This window comes from Marmota marmota, unplaced genomic scaffold (assembly GCF_001458135.2).
Source record: "Marmota marmota marmota unplaced genomic scaffold, marMar, whole genome shotgun sequence".
Lineage (NCBI taxonomy): Eukaryota > Metazoa > Chordata > Mammalia > Rodentia > Sciuridae > Marmota > Marmota marmota.
The window spans coordinates 336,727-352,431 of record NW_026000053.1 but is presented as its reverse complement, the minus strand read 5'-3'; the positions used below and the strand labels follow the sequence as shown (position 1 = coordinate 352,431).

At 48.8% G+C, this 15,705-nt stretch overlaps 1 pseudogene; it reads right to left on the bottom strand.

The window, feature by feature from the left end:
• Nucleotides 1-15,705, bottom strand: part of LOC107161029 — a 49,869-nt pseudogene that overhangs the window by 1,159 nt on the left and 33,005 nt on the right.

Genomic DNA, 15,705 nt, shown 5'->3' with positions numbered 1-15,705 from the left:
ATCCCTGGGGACAAGGTGGGTCTAGGCCTGGCTGAATCCAGCCCCCGTACAGATTGGAGTGGGCATCCCAACCCCTAGCCAATCATGTGTGAGCATGGTCTGACCTCACCCCATATGCCATCCAGTCGCAACAACCCTTCACACCACCAGCATTCAAGTGAACGGTCAGAGTCCACGTCCCTGTGCCGTTTTGTATCTGTCTACCATCAAATCAAGAGATCTGGGATTTTTTTTTAAACCACCACATTCCCAGAGCCTAGCACACTGAGCACATGAAACACAAGAGATGTTTGTTGAATGAGTGAGTGAGTACATGGTACATACAGAGCTATCACATCAGACCTGACCTCTCCTCAGGAAATTTGCCCTAAAACTGTCTAGTTCCCTGGTGGCCATCTCAGCCCTCTGATGGTACCTGCCTAGATGGGGTGCCTCTGTGGGCTACTGGTGCCACCCAGAGGCAGGTTGAGAAATGTCCCAAGTGTCCCTGCTCTGTCTTGCCTTGAGCAGGCAGATGGTTAGGGTGGTGATGGGATGGGCCACATGCCACATGGATCATGTGGCAGATGGCTGACCGTGAGAGGCAGAGGATCCCAGGGCTCCATGGGAGGCCCACATTTGGTTTCCAGACGGACAATTGACAAATGTCCAGTGGCCCTGGATCAGCTTCTCACAGCTGCAGTAACAAATGACCACAAACCTAGCAGCTCTGAGCAGCACAGGTCATTCCTTTACAGTTCTGCAGGTCAGACTTCTGAGCGGGCCCAATGAGGCTAACACCAGGGTGCGGACTGGACTGCGTTCCTTCTAGAGCTGGGCAGGGTGTTCCCTGCCTTTCCATGTGTTGAAGCTGCACCTTCCAGCAGCAGTGTCCTTCTGACTTTGGTTTCTGTCATCACAGCCCTTCTCTGACCTTCCTCCCACTGCCCATTAATAAGGACACAGGCCCACTTGGGTAATCCACATAATCTCCCCTTCTCAAGAGCCTCACACTGATCACATCCCCCAACCCCCTTTAGCCTTGTAAGATAATGAGTTCACAGGTCCCAGGGATCAGGCTAGGTCCCTGGTGGTCATCACAGGGCTGTGTCAGCAGGACACCGGGATTCCCAGGGCTTCATTGACAGGATTTCAATGACACATTCACCTTGACCTTGGTCCAGTGAGTAGATAAAGGACAAAGGATGGGGAGGGGAGGCAGGTGTGCCCTCTTGCACATCTGCATTCAATGAGAATTCATGACAATCTGAGACCTGATAGGAAATTCACCCCAGAAGCTGGCTAGGATCCTGGGGGCCTCTTGGCCCTCTGGTGGTTGCTGCCCAGACATGCTGTGAAGTCTCCTGATGGATAGAAATGGGGCTGCCCAGGTGGCCCAGGGGCCTCTGCTAGAAATGCAACTAGGAACAGGTGGAGGTACCAGGAGAAGTGACAGATTTGACACCATCTAGGATAGGACACCTACCTCTGTACTCGAAGATGATGGCAAGGAGGGCAAGAGATCATCCACACTCCCATTGAGCTTCCTCAGGGTCAGCCCCACGTTCTGAGGGGAGGAAGGCGCAGGGCAGCTGTTACCGCCTGCTGTTTTCTTTTCCAGAAAGCCCTGTTTGCTTTGGCCAGAGCACTTCTTGGGGGTTTCAGGAACCAACTTCCCTTTGACCGTGGGTGGAGACACCACCCCCTTCTTCAGGGGTGACAGCCCCACCTCCATGGGTCCCTTCTGCCTGGGCTCTCACCTTTACCACCACCATGTAACCCTCAGGGGGCAGCTGGCATAGCTTATTCTTGAGATCCAGCACTGCCCGCACCAACTCCATGACATTGAGGTATACCAGGTCATTGGTCCGGTCCAGGTTGGCTGTGGGCTGAATGGACTAAGGACAAGAAGCAGAGGGGGCTGGGGGGACCTGGGAGGACTCTGCTACCACTGCTGTTCTTTCGTGGGTAGGCAACTCAGCCACCAGCCCACCAGGAAGGACTCTTTTGTGGAGCAATAGTGACCTTTCCTGGGCGTGTATCCCTCCCTTCTGCCTCCAGGACAATGGCTGTCCAGCCAGGGAGCCTAATCACATTCTGATGATGGCCTCACCAGACCCATGGAACCATCACCTAGACTTGGGGTCCAGGTTGGTCAGTGCCTGTTAGGTGATTCTAATGGGCAGCCAACATCAAGAACCACTGTTCTAGAGCAAAGAATACCAGTGGCCACACAGGCTACTGCAAGGACGGGGTGGGGGGTGCCAAAAGCTTAAGAGTGGCTCAAAAGAGAAAGGGGCCACTTGTCCTCCCTCAGGGCTGCACGTATGAGTTTTCCTCTGGGTCAGGCAGTGGGGAAAGGAGCCTGGCTCTACCCCTGCTTCTACATGTACCAGCTGAGGTAGCCTGAGGCAAGGTGCTTGTCTTTAAAGACCATAGTATTCAGTCCTGGGAATCCCCACTCCAATTCATATCCAGCCTTCAGGGAGCCAACACCTACCTGTGCCCCCAGTCTTGGGGGCTTCTGTGGGGGCCCTGTGAACTCTGCTGCAATGGGAAGGACAGTGAGTGAGTAAGTGGGTAGAGGGGTCTCAGCAGCTGGCCTTTGCCTTCATACCCACTGATGATCAAGCAAAGCCCTCTCCTCCATTATCAGGAGACTCTGGGGGTATTAGGCCCCAATCCCAGGAAGATGGCAGGGGAAGAGCATGCTGGCCTCTGTGATTTTGTATAGAAAGAAAAAAATCAAAGTCACAGCAGAGATAGAGTGACCTCATGGGAGTTCCAGCTCTGGCATGCTTCCTCCTTGATGGACACAGGCCTGAGGGACAGCAACACTCTGGCCTTGGCCACCCGTGAAAAAGAAGCCTCACTCTCTACAGGCAATGGGGGTCCGTGGAGCCCCCACCATGGTGTATCAGCTGCTCATGGGTAGATTTGTGAGGATTCTATAATGATTTTCCTTGAGCATTTGGAGCTCAAGTAAATGAAATACCAGCAGAGCCTTGCTATTCACGCCCACTCTGATGAACAAAGACACACACAGGCCCTATGCAGCTGCTGGAAGGGAAAGCACAGGATGGAAATCAGAACACCTGGTTCTGCTCACATCTCCACCACCAAAGAGCTCTGCCTCCCAAGACAGCACATCTATATTCCCCCAGTCTCAATTTTCATCTGCAGAATAAGAGGGTTAGCTCTGAAGTCACCTGGAACCAGAGAGCCTAGGCTCACCCCTGAGCCGTGCTAATTAGAAGCTGGGTGACACTGTGCAAGTTATCAACCAGCCGGTATCTCAGTTGCATCCTTTGTAAAATGGAGACACACTGCCTGTCTCTGAGTTGCTACAATACAAATGAGTTAATATTTGTGACTTGGGCTGGTGCCTGGCTTGTGTTAAGTTCCCTGTGTCCATTGTCCTTGCTCTTCTTATCATTATCATCAGCTCCTCCCCCTCCTTTCCCTGACTTCAGCACAAGCTTCTGGAGAGATCTCCTAGGCTTAGTCTCATTCATCCCTTGGGCTTGGAGAAGACCTACAAAGTGGGGGAGGTGGGTGGAGCTACTTAACCTTCCTCCACCAGAGTGAGGAATGGAAAGGCGAGAATCATCCACTCTGCCAAATAAAGGCAGGCAGGAGATGGACCGAGAAGAGGACCGAGGAGGTGGGCAGAGCAGGGAGCAGCTCTCCACTGTAAGCTGACCCCCTTTGCACATGCCACATTAAAAACAAGGCAAATAGATGGTTCTTAACATTGCAGCCATACTCTGCTGCCCCCTGCACAGGCAGTAAACAAAGATGGGCTACCACAGAGACCCAGGTGGGGACTCCCCAAGTAAGGGCAGGAACACTCACTGTAGCCGGCCTCCTTCTCTGGGGTCTACAAGGAAAGAAGGGAAGAGAACAGTCACTTCTACAGCTCTGGTGACCACCCACTGTACCCCCTCCCTCACCCTGCTCCACAGTGTGATTAGAGACTATGGCCATGGGGTGGGAGGGTCCCAAGATGGGCAGCCCCAAGGAGGAGACAGGCAGGCCCAGGGACTGTTGATTCCTGGGGCGACAAGGCCTTCCCAGGCCATGGCTCTAAAAAGAGGCCTCTCCAGGTGACTTACATGGGGACTTATCCTTCATGCAAACCATAGGGTCCTGCAGAGGAGATGAAAGGCAACAACTTAGGGTTTGGAACTGAACACCAGAATGCATGGCATGCGTTTGTCCCAGTTAGTGGGAGGCAAAGAGGGCATGGGGAGAGCAGGGAAACCCCTCCCAGGCTCCGGGCAGACTCACCAAGGACTTCTCCTCCTGCCTCAGCCACTGGGAATCTTCCAGCATCGTCTCAGCCTCCCACAGCTACTGGGCCTCTTCTCTGCTGCTGGTTCGGATGAAGTCCTCCTCCTGGGAGGACAGCGGAGAGAAAGGAGAGATGCAATGAGCCCCATCCCAGGCTTGGAGGAGGGACGGTCCCCAGAAGAGCCTCAGGGGAGCCACAAGCCTCGGCCTTGCAGCCACTTTTTTCTAGCTTGTTCTTAGCCCAGCAGCCCTATATCAGGTGTCAGCCTCACACACGGCCCTGGTGGCAGCAGGAATGATGAACCCCAGCACACACTGCTAAACATGCACTGTACTCAAGCTGCGACGTGAACTGTCAATGACATTTTAACATTATATTTTCTCAGTTGGCATTGGTGATGTTGCTGTCATTTAATAGATTTAGAAATGCAAAGCCAGCCTCTGGAAGCCCTTTGGGGTTTTTTTTCTCCATCTAAGTGCCATGTGGCAGTCCTGGAAGCTTCATGGGACACAGGTGCGGCCTCCAGCTCTCTGGCATGTAGTCCCACTCAGCTTTGTTAAGGTAGCTGCCAGGGTTATCTAACCAAAGGCCAGAAGTGCAGGAGCTATGAGGCAAGATGAAGAATGAAATTTAAAGAAGCAAAGCTCTGCAGATCTCAAGGCAAGTGCTTCCTCTTCCCAGATTTATTAACCTCACCCCGTTTTCACTCACCTGTGGGACTGTGGACCTACAGACCGAGCTGCTGAATGGAAAGCGCAGGTGTTTTCCTATTTTCCCTCCTTCTTTTTATGGTTCAATTGTGTAATTATCTATTTAGTCCCTCCAACTACTCTGCTTTCCCCCTGCTGTAGAGTGATCCCCTTAGCATCTGGGATGGAGGGAGAGTGCCAAGGGCATCCTTTTGAGTACTCCCCAGGGAGCCTTTGCCAGTGGCAGGACTCAGCCATGACAAGGAAGCCCACAGGCACTCCAGCTTCTGCTATAGTCTGAACGTGGTCCTCACAGTTCATTTGTTGGATGTTTAATCTCCTACACAATAGCATGGGAGGTGGGGACTTTAAGAGACCACTAGGCCACGAGGGCTCTGCTTTCATGAATGGGTCAGTGCCACCAACACAGGGGTGGGCTAGTTAGCACAGGAGGGGAGACTGACAGAATCACGAGTTAGGTCTCCTTCCCTCATTTTCCCATACTGTTTTTGTCACATGGGTGATGCCTCTGCCAAGTTATGACACAGCAAGAAAACCCTCACCAGCTGTGGCCCTTGGTGCTGGACTTCCTAGCCTCCAGAACTGTAAAAGATCGATCTCTGTTAATCATACATCACATCTCCAGTGTCCTGTTACAGCAGTACAAAATGAACTAAAACAGTTCCTTTCCCTCAAAGTGGCCAGTGCACACACAAATTATGTAAAGAAATTCTAAAAAAACTCTATATACTTTTAGAAAGCTACAATCCCTGCCAAACCTCTCAAAATAGTTTTCCCAGTACACCCTATAAAATAAACTTGAATATTACAGTATAGTCTAAAAACAGCTTATTGGGACAGTTTAACTAGAGTTCATTTAGCTTCAGTTACCAATCTTGATTTCTAATAATACCTTCCCTACAAGTTAGCTTTTTTTGCTAAAATATTCCTTATTCAATGATCTATTCAGTACATACTCATTAAGCAATACTATGAAGCAGGCATAGAACTGGGTGCTGGGAGAATAGTTATTTTAAAATAGGAGATGTTCCTTTTCTCACGGGGATCATTAAACAACAGTTAGGCCAGTATTGGGGCCAGACAATCAATCCTTTATTTCAAGGAAATTTCCTTGTAGGATGCAAAGCAGCCTCTGGCCTCCACTCTCTAGGTACCTGCACCCCTCCCCACTGGGACAAACATGACTCCAGACATTGCCAAGTGTCCCCACAGAAGCAAAACACCTCAGCTGAGGATCACTGAGCTAGACCTTTTTAAAAGAAAACAGATTTCAGGATGTAAGGGTATTTTACAACCCTGAGATTGCTGAATATATAATCTACTTAACAGAGACAGAGTGCTATGGTTTGGGTATTGTTTGCCCCCCAGAGGTTCATGTGCTGAATGGAGGCTGGGTTCCATGTGGCAGTGCCAAGGTGTTGGAACCTCCAAAAGAAATGGGGCCAGGTGGGACATAACTAGGCTGCAGGGGTGCCACTCTTACAAATGGTTTAATGTTCTCTCATGGGAGTGGGCCAGGTGTGGAAGGAGTGCATTAATTCTTGAGAGAAGGGACTGCTATGAAAAATTTATCCCTCTTGGGATCTTGTTTTCTGTATTGCAATGTGATCTCTCCTTCCTATATGTGCTCCCACCGTGATGCCATCCATCAGACTGTGATGTAGCCAGAAGGCTTTCACCAGAGCTAAGCACAGGTCAGTGTCTTATTCTTGGATCTCTGAAACTATGAGCTAAACAAACCCCTCTTCTCTATAAAGTATCCAGCCTCAGGTATTTTGTTATAGCCACACAAAAAGGAATAAGTACTCATTAAGCAATTGAAGCCTAGATCTGATACTCCAAAATGAACAAATTTTGAGGCCACAAATATCCTTGGTTAAGTGTCAATACCTGTAAACACAATGGTATGGCTGCCCCAGGCTATTGACAAATAGTGATAAAAAGGAACTAAGTGCCTGAGGTTCTATATACAGAGGTAAGAATATCTAGGTGTAAGAAAAAAAATACACAGACTGAGAAAGATTCAATGCAGAAAATATCAGTTACTGGAGTCCAGAAAATACAGTATAATTTTACAAATGCCACCACTTTCATGCTTTGTGTGTTCCAAGCTTAGTCTTAGCAAAAACTTTAACGAACCAATATTAGAAGACTCAACAGAACGAGTCTTTCAATTTCATAGTAAGACCAAAGGAAAAAAATGAGAGCCTTTACAACCTTGAATCTCTAGGCTGGTTTTTCTGAAATACACTCTAGGTATTCTTCCCAGGTCATGGACAGTTAACACTCCCTTTGTCTTTTAAAATGATGTTCATGAGCCACGACACCTGCCAGCCTCGTCCCCCCCACTCCATATATACCCTTCCTTGCTCAAACACCACCCCACTTGCCCCTGCCTCTTCCATCCCTACATTCCAGTTTCTTCCAGTCCAAATTTTTTCCATCCTTCAGGTACCAGCTGAAAGCCAGCAGCAGGCAGGAGTCACTCTCCCCTCTGAACACCTGCTTCGTGGGCGCCACAACTTTCTGGCTCACATTACCCGTGAGCCTGCACTTGACCTGCTCCTTCTGACTGTAAGCTCCTTGAAAGCAAAACCAATTGTTCCTCCTTCAGCACCCTGGACAGCGCCCGCGAGTGCACCAGCGCACTGTGGCCTGTGGAATTTCAGTACTGACTTTCGAAGACTCTGGGAAGGAGATGCTGCCATCCTGACTCTGCGGCATCCCACAGGCTCCCAGATGAGCCAGGCCATTGGGGCTAGTCAGGAGGAAAATTGTTGTTACCATCTCTGAGCTTTCCTTTAATGTTTCCAAATGCCTTGCAGGGGACCTTGTCAGCGCTTTGCCTGGGGGAGAATTTTCTCAGTGTTTCTGATCTATATTTTTAATCTTTTTTTGTTTGATTAAAGAAGTGCTCATTATGTTCTTGCAGGCAGATTTTTTTTTCTTGGCAATTACTTCTAAACCTCTGACACAAAAGGTCTTTTTTTCCTGTGGCACAGTCTGTCTTTATGGAACAGAACAAAATCCTCCCAGTGGAGCAGGGCTTAGACAAAGGCCACGCAGCCCCTCACGTATACAAAACAGCTTCTTTCTAAAAGCACAATTTTTAAAGTAAAGCTCCCTAAAACTTAATTAATTATGGATAAAGAGTCGAGGGCAGAAGGGTAGAGAAACTGCATACTGCCTAAATTATAGTACATGCTTAGAACCATAGTTTTATTATTGTTATGCATATGAAAAGACAGAAATTGTTTAAATTAATGTGAGAGAGAAAAATGAGGTAGGTTGGGGAAAATTTATTTCACAACAGATCTCACTGCCTGGAATTTGAAGCTACCATGGGCATTCAAATTTTTACTAAATAAAGAACAAGAGTACAGATATATGTCAACATACTTGCCCAAAATTTCCAAATCTGTTATGATAAACACATATTCCCTTGCCCCCAAATTTTAGAGACATATATCTTGAGCCTGAAATATCAGACATATATACAAGTTAGAGCTCAAATAATGAGTTTAGCCTGTTTTGTAACCCAGTTTGATAAAATATGTCAAGATTTCACAGCAACAAATGGCAAGAGGTCATTGCATTAAAGGAGATGATTGGTGGCAAGTGAGCATCTGCTTTCAAGCAAAGATGGTTTTGCTACATAAGATCTGACAATCAACAGATATTCCACAAAGCACTCAGTGTCTCACAGTCACTAATGACATAGAGATCACTGGGGAGGTGGCTTAGCCCCCTCTCTAGCAGTTCATGAGCCTGTAACCACAATACCCCCTAAGCTCCTTCCCACCCAGCAACACCTTTACAAAAGCAGCAGCAGTAGAAGCAGCTGCCAGGAAGCCTTTCCTCTGATGGAGGAGAGATTTAGCAATCAGGCAGGATGGCAGAGTAGGGCAGAACCTCCAGGGTCTTTTATTCTCCAGCACCACCAGGCCTTTCTGCACTCCACCCACCAGCCTCCACACTACTGCACTGCACCCTGCCTCTGGGGCTCAGAAAAGGAAGAGAATTTTACATCATTTGCCACAGCACCAGTGTGGACAAGGGCAGTTCCAGCTGGTGTCCAGCTGGTGTCCCCTGGAGCAGAGCCTAACTTCATCCCAACTTTGATATATTTGCAAAGGGAAGAGTCACAGAATACCTCGATGACTTGACTGGCACACAGAAGCATGGAGGGCACCCCCTGAGGCTGAGGATGTGGGGTTCCTAGTATCCCAGGCCACCCCTCTCCAGCAGCCTCCTCAGTCCAGGCTGGGACTCAGCATGCAGTGCCCTCTTACCCACATGCTGTGGAGCTTGAAGACATTGTGCCGGTGGAGAGGTGGGGTATGCAGCAAGTTAACGGGAGATGGGTACTCCATAGGGCTGGTGAGCGTAAGGGAGCTGGACACAGACCCTCAGGGACCTATTAAGGAGAAGCAAAGAAGCACAAGGCACAGGACAAGGCAGGGGGGTGGACAATCAGCTGCTACAAACAGGGGCATAAAGAAGTGATACAAGAGCATCATGGGGGACACAGACTTGCTCTCTCAGAGTTGCTGAAGAATGTGGTGTGGCATTTCCTTGGCTCTGTTGGAGACACCTGGTGGAGCATCATGGCCTCTCATCTGCCATGTGGTATTCTGCACACACAGAGTCCAAGCAGGCTGCTATTGAGACCATGACTCCTCCCTCGGGCCCTTTTCCAAACAGTTATGTTTCATAGTCATGTTACAAATTGACAGATATGATTAGTCCATGGGTAAGTAAATTCTCACACACATAGTTGTCCTTCCATATTCAAGGGGGATTCATTCCAGGACACCCTGTAGATACCCCAAATCTGCAGATGCTCCAGTTCCCTTGAGCAAACTGCCATGGTATTTGCATGTAATGTACATATATCTCCCAGTATGCTTTAAATCATCTCTAGATTGCTTTTGCCATCTAATGTAATGTAAGTGCTATACAAATAGCTGGCTTACAGTAATTTTAGGGGAATGGCAAGAAAAAAGTCTGTACATATCCAGTATAGATGAGATTTTTTTCCTATGTTAATATTTTTGATTCCTGGTTGGTTGAATCCATAGATACAGAACACATGAATATGGATAGCCAACTGTGTGTGTGTGCATGTGTGTGTGTGTAATTTTCAATAATTATATATAGTTATATGTAAAATTTAAATAACAACACTATTTAATATTAAATATGTTTAGTTTTTAAGGACATTGCTTCCACCTTCTGAATCAAAGCATTTTATTTTCACATAAAGGATTTATCTGGGGCTGAAGATGTGGCTCAAGTGGTGGCGTGCTCGCCTGGCATGTGTGCGGCCCGAGTTCAATCCTCAGCACCACATAAAAACAAAGATGTTGTGTCCACTGAAAACTAAAAAATAAATATTAAAAAATTCTCTCTCTCTCTCTCTCTCTCTCTCTCTCTCTCTCTCTGTCTCTCTCTCTCTCTTTAAAAAAAGGGATTTATCTGTTAGTTCTTGGTTGGGCTTACTCAGGCATGGGGCATTTCCTTGGGAGGAGATACACAAACCTGGGGCAGCCCCCTGTAAGGAGCATCAGTAAACTGACATTGTTGCTATTGGATGAGATATGCCAGTTCTGAATGGCAACTCTGATGGGGGGGATGAAAGAGAAGGACAGAGAGGAAACCAGGCTCCCTCTTACCCAGACATAAGAGAAGGACTCAGGACAGGGGCGTTCTGAGTCAGGGATCTACAGCCTTGGTGAGATCCATGGTTGGTGGTGACAGAGGTGGAGAAGGCTCAGATGGAACGCTTCTCCCTTCACTGGCTACCCAGGTCCTGGCCAGGACCTCTGCAGGGAGCCTCAGGTGTCCACTCTATTCTCTGGAGACATCATCCATCCCCATTTCCTTGGGATTACTTCTCAGAGGCTCTGCTCAGGTTAGGAGGCCAGGGAAGTCTTGGACATGGGGAGAGAGCTACAAGCAGGTATACAAAGCAGCAGACACTGCAGACAGACAGACTAGGCTGCAGGAAGGTCTGCTTAGCTGAGGACAGTCTGGCAGGACTGGGTTGCTATTCTTTTGATGTGAGTTCAAACTCACATCAAAGAGCCAAACAAAGAAACAAAGAAGAGTCAACCCGGCTATCTTCATTGTCTGAGCAGATGGCTGCTACTTCTTAATGGCACAGGAATGGAATTTCAAGAAACACCTGACAAGGGATGGGCTTGGCCATTCCAAGCCCTGGTTACACATTTACATGGAACTGTAGCTTGGGAGCGAGCAGGTTGGTTTGTGGAGGGTGTCTATACTTGAGCCAGCTGGGCTGGAAAAGAGGATATAGAGCAGCGTCAGTTGCATCTCTCCCAATAATGAATGGATTGGCCCACTAAGGGGAGCATCAGGTTGAATGTAGCTCAGCCTTATTCACAATGAAGGAACAATGGTGGACAAGGTTATCATTAAAATAATTTTGCATACACTTCTGAGCACAAATTACATGCTGAGAGATGCAAAGGTACAGGGGCTGGCCTCTGCCACCTGGGCTATGGCTAATTGGGGGGTTAATGACCTCTGTGTGTGCAGCCTCCCTGTATGTGGGAGTGCCTGACAAACCAGCCATGGATAGCCACATTCAGAGCAGGAGGTCACTGAGGGCTCATGGACTCACAGAAACTTCATGGAGATACAAGCTGCATTGGGCCGTAGGGAAAGGGCAGCACATGCCTGGCCGGAGGAACAATGAGAAAAGACCTTGGTCCAGATTATGCATTATTATAGACTGAATGTTTGTGTCCCCCTCAGTTCATATGTTGAAGTCCTGTCCCCCAGTGTGATGGTTTCTCCTGGAACTCCCTGGCTTCTTCAATCTTCCTTGTGAGGGACAACACAGATGAATTAATCAGGAGAGCCAATGAAGGAGGAAAATAATTTTTATTTTGAGACAGGTCTTGCTAAGTTGCTTAGAGCCTCACTAATTTCTGAGGCAGGCCTTGAACCTGCAATCCTCCTGCCTCAGTCTCCCAAGCCACGGGGATTACAGGTGTGCAATACCACACCCAGCCAGAGAGGATTGCAGGCATGCAATACCACACCCAGCCAGAGAGGATTGCAGGCATGCAATACCACACCCAGCCAGAGAGGAATACAGGCGTGCAATACCACACCCAGCCAGAGAAGCTTTTTAAGCTAGAGGTTTTGCAGACTATGTTGGGGACCCTGCCCCACAAACAAATGCAGGGTCATCCCTGCTGCCCCCTGCCTGGGCATTCCCAGCCTCCTCCTTGATGGCCCTCCAACCAGCCAGTTTGTAGGGGTAATTTTCTTGCCCTCACTAAAATTTGCCAACATGTTTATATGATATCAATGAGTAGTATTAACAACATGTTAATGTTGTTAAAGGTCAATTAAGCAAGAGATCTCCTAAAACAGAGGTCAGCAAACCATGGTCACAGGCCACATGTGGTCTCCCACCTATTTTTCTATGTCTTTAAATTAAAAATGGTTATCACATTTTTTTTAATTTTTTATTGTTGGCTGTTCAAAACATTACATAGTTCTTGATATATCATATTTCACACACATTTTTTAATAATTGAAAAAAAATAAAATGATATTTTATGACACATGAAAATTATGAGAAATTCAAATTTTCTTTGAATTTCTTATTGAAATTCTTATTGAACCCAGCTACCCCCATTCATTCACTACTGTCTATGACTGTTTTGAAGCTGTGGAGGCAGAGATGAGCAGACTTGACAGAAGCCCCAAAGATTCACTATCTGTGCCTTTACAGAGTAGGTTGGCTGATTTCCTTACTAAAGTATGCCTAATGAAGGGGACCACCCTTGGGAGCACTGATGACAGGCATGCCACCAAGCAAACTGGGGACTCCTGGACCTCTGAAATGGACAACACCCTTTACCTATGACCTTCCAATACCGAGGGAACAAGTGTCTTGGCACTGAGAAAGATAAGGCCTCAGACTCCTAATCCCACTCAGGAGACAGGTGTTTTCCAGCCAAACTCTGCAGACCATAGGTGTCTGGGCCATCTTTTTTTTTTTTTTTTTTTTTTTTTTGGTACCAAGGATTGAACCCAACGGGTGCTTAACCAATGAGCAACATCCCCAGCCCTTTTTATATTTTATTTTGAAATGGAGTCTCACTAAGTTTCTTAGAGTCTCACTAAGTTGCTGAGTCTGGCTTTGAACTTGTATTCCTCCTGCCTCAGTCTCCCAAGCTGCTGGGATACAGGTGTGTGCCACCATGTCTGGCTACACCAGACATTTTTTATTCCAATAGAGGAAATACCTTCTAGGCACAGCATGAGCAAGGCACAGGGCTGGGGTGGAGATGCCCTGATGAGCAAGGCCTCCCCTGGCTCACCTTGTCTCTGAACTAGTATCTGACAGTGAACCTGGCCTCAGCCTTTCAGCCCCTGACGGAGCTGCTTCTGTACCGAGTGCCTCATGCTCATCATGCCTCTGATGGAAGGACCAGTTCATTCCATGTGGTCATGTGGCTCAGTGATGATCAGAAGGGAGGTCTGGGTACACGTCCTGGCCATCCTGTCACTGCCTTGGGCAAGTCACTGACTTTGAACCTGAACTCTTCCATTCAGCAGATGGGAATGGGGCCACCTGCTGCATAGGCCTGAGGAGCCCCTGAGTGCACTGACTTAGCTGTAAACCTCTCAGTGCCACCGGCAGCAGCTTGCCTCTGGGGCAACCCAGCCAACGCTCCCCACCCCCGCCAGCTCCCCAGCCCATGCTCACCTGAGGCTGCACACGAGCTCCGTGAAGTGGGGCCGATCACTGGGGTCATAGTCCCAGCAGCGAGTCATGAGGGTGTAAAGGACAGGTGGACAGAGGTCAGGCTTGGGCAGCCGGTCCCCTTTCTCCAGCACCCCGATGACATCCTTGTTTTCCAGCCAGAAGAAAGGCTGCTTCCCAAAGCTCAGGATCTCCCACATGCACATGGCTGAGGGCAAAGGGGGAAGGTCAGGCACCCTGTTGGGAAGTGGGCACCCCAGGGACACTATGGCCATTAGCACTTGGTCTCAGCAGGGAGTGTCTGTGTTATCTTGCAACTCCCTCTATGGCCACTGGGGTCTTACCCACCATGGTGGTCCACTCAAGGGACCAATGACCTACTACATCTGTGGTACATGAACCAGGGCTTCCCCTCCCTGACTCCCTCAACATGGAGCTGGCTGGATTCTGTAGGTTCAGGAGCTGGCCCACGTTGGAACCACCAGATCCTTCTTGGGAAGGTTAGGAGCTACAGTAGTAGGGCAGGCACCACCCCTTGCTGCCTGTATGATCATGGGCAAGCCCCTTACTGGTCTGAGCCTCAGTTTCCTTATTTGGAAAATGGGGGTAACAATGATGAGGTTTATAGTCAGCTGTGGGAGAACTGGCAGGTAACCTGAAGGGCTGTGTTTTGTGAGGTTGCCCATTCAAACCCAGCTAGGCACTCTCCACTCCCTGCTTCTCCTTACATGAAACACCTGAGTATTGTGTTTGAAGCTCCCCTCCAAGGCATCCCCACATTTGTCCTTGGAGCTGGTTGGTGGGGTACATGCTTATCAGAGCCTTTTACAGGAGGATGAACCCAGATTTTCTAGGCCAGTCCTTGGCTCATGTCACCCCTGACTCTACCACCACCTCCCCACCTCTGGGACTTCTCAGTGGCCACAGTGAAATGGGGTGTTGTGGGTTTAGGGATCATCCTCCTCTTGGTCCACCCACACACAAAATTTGAGCCCATTTCCACACTCTCCTGAATTGCCTTGTACCAAACATCCAGATGTCACTGGCTGTCATGAAGCTGTGGAAATTAATGGATTCGGGGGACATCCATTTGATGGGGAGACGAGTCACAGAGGCTTGGGTTGGGCAAAGAGGTTTACAGGCGTTATTAAGGGAAGAAAGGGCTAGAATTTTCCAGAAAAACAGCCTACTGTTCAGAGGCCCGTGGTCTGGGCTGCCCAGTTGTAGGCTCCTTCTGGGATGCTGGTTTCAGGGACAAAGCAGGGGCCAGAAGTTCCCTCACCCTTGTAATATTCGTCATCCTCAATGTATCGAGAAAGGCCAAAGTCCCCCAGCTTCACACACTCCGGGGAGGCCACCAGGATGTTTCGGATGGCAATATCCCTAGAGAAGGATGTGGAGACCAGGGTGAGGCACTGCCTAGGACCCTGGGGCAGGTGGGAGAGCTGAAGGAAGGTTCCCAGCAGGTGAGTGCAGGAAGAGGTTGCATACAGGTAGCTTCCTGCGAGCTGAGCTCCAGCCTCCTAGAGGAGCTACTGGTACTGATGGCCTTGGTCCTGGCATGGCTCCCCATCCCAAACCAGTGGGCCTGTTGGCTTCTCGCAGGCAGCCCTGCTCCCAAAAGTCTGCTTCCATTGTTAAAAAGCTGACTTGAAAGCATGCAGGCTTAAGTACCCCAAGGGGCCCAGCCCATAATTCCACCCCCTTAGCCTACAGCCACTGACAGGGTGTACCTGATGCTCATGCTAGGACATAAGCTTCACAAGGACAAGGTTTGTCTGTTTTGGTCACAACTTTGTCCCAGAACCTAGGACAGTGCCTGGCACCCAGGAGGAGCTCCATAATACTCACTGAATGAATGGATACTTCCTGTGTGGCTTTGCATAGGGTCAGGCACAAGGCCACACAGGCCACGTCAGTGGTGGGGAAGAACCTGGTAAGTGCCCAGGTCATATTCCGGGGCTATGTTCCCA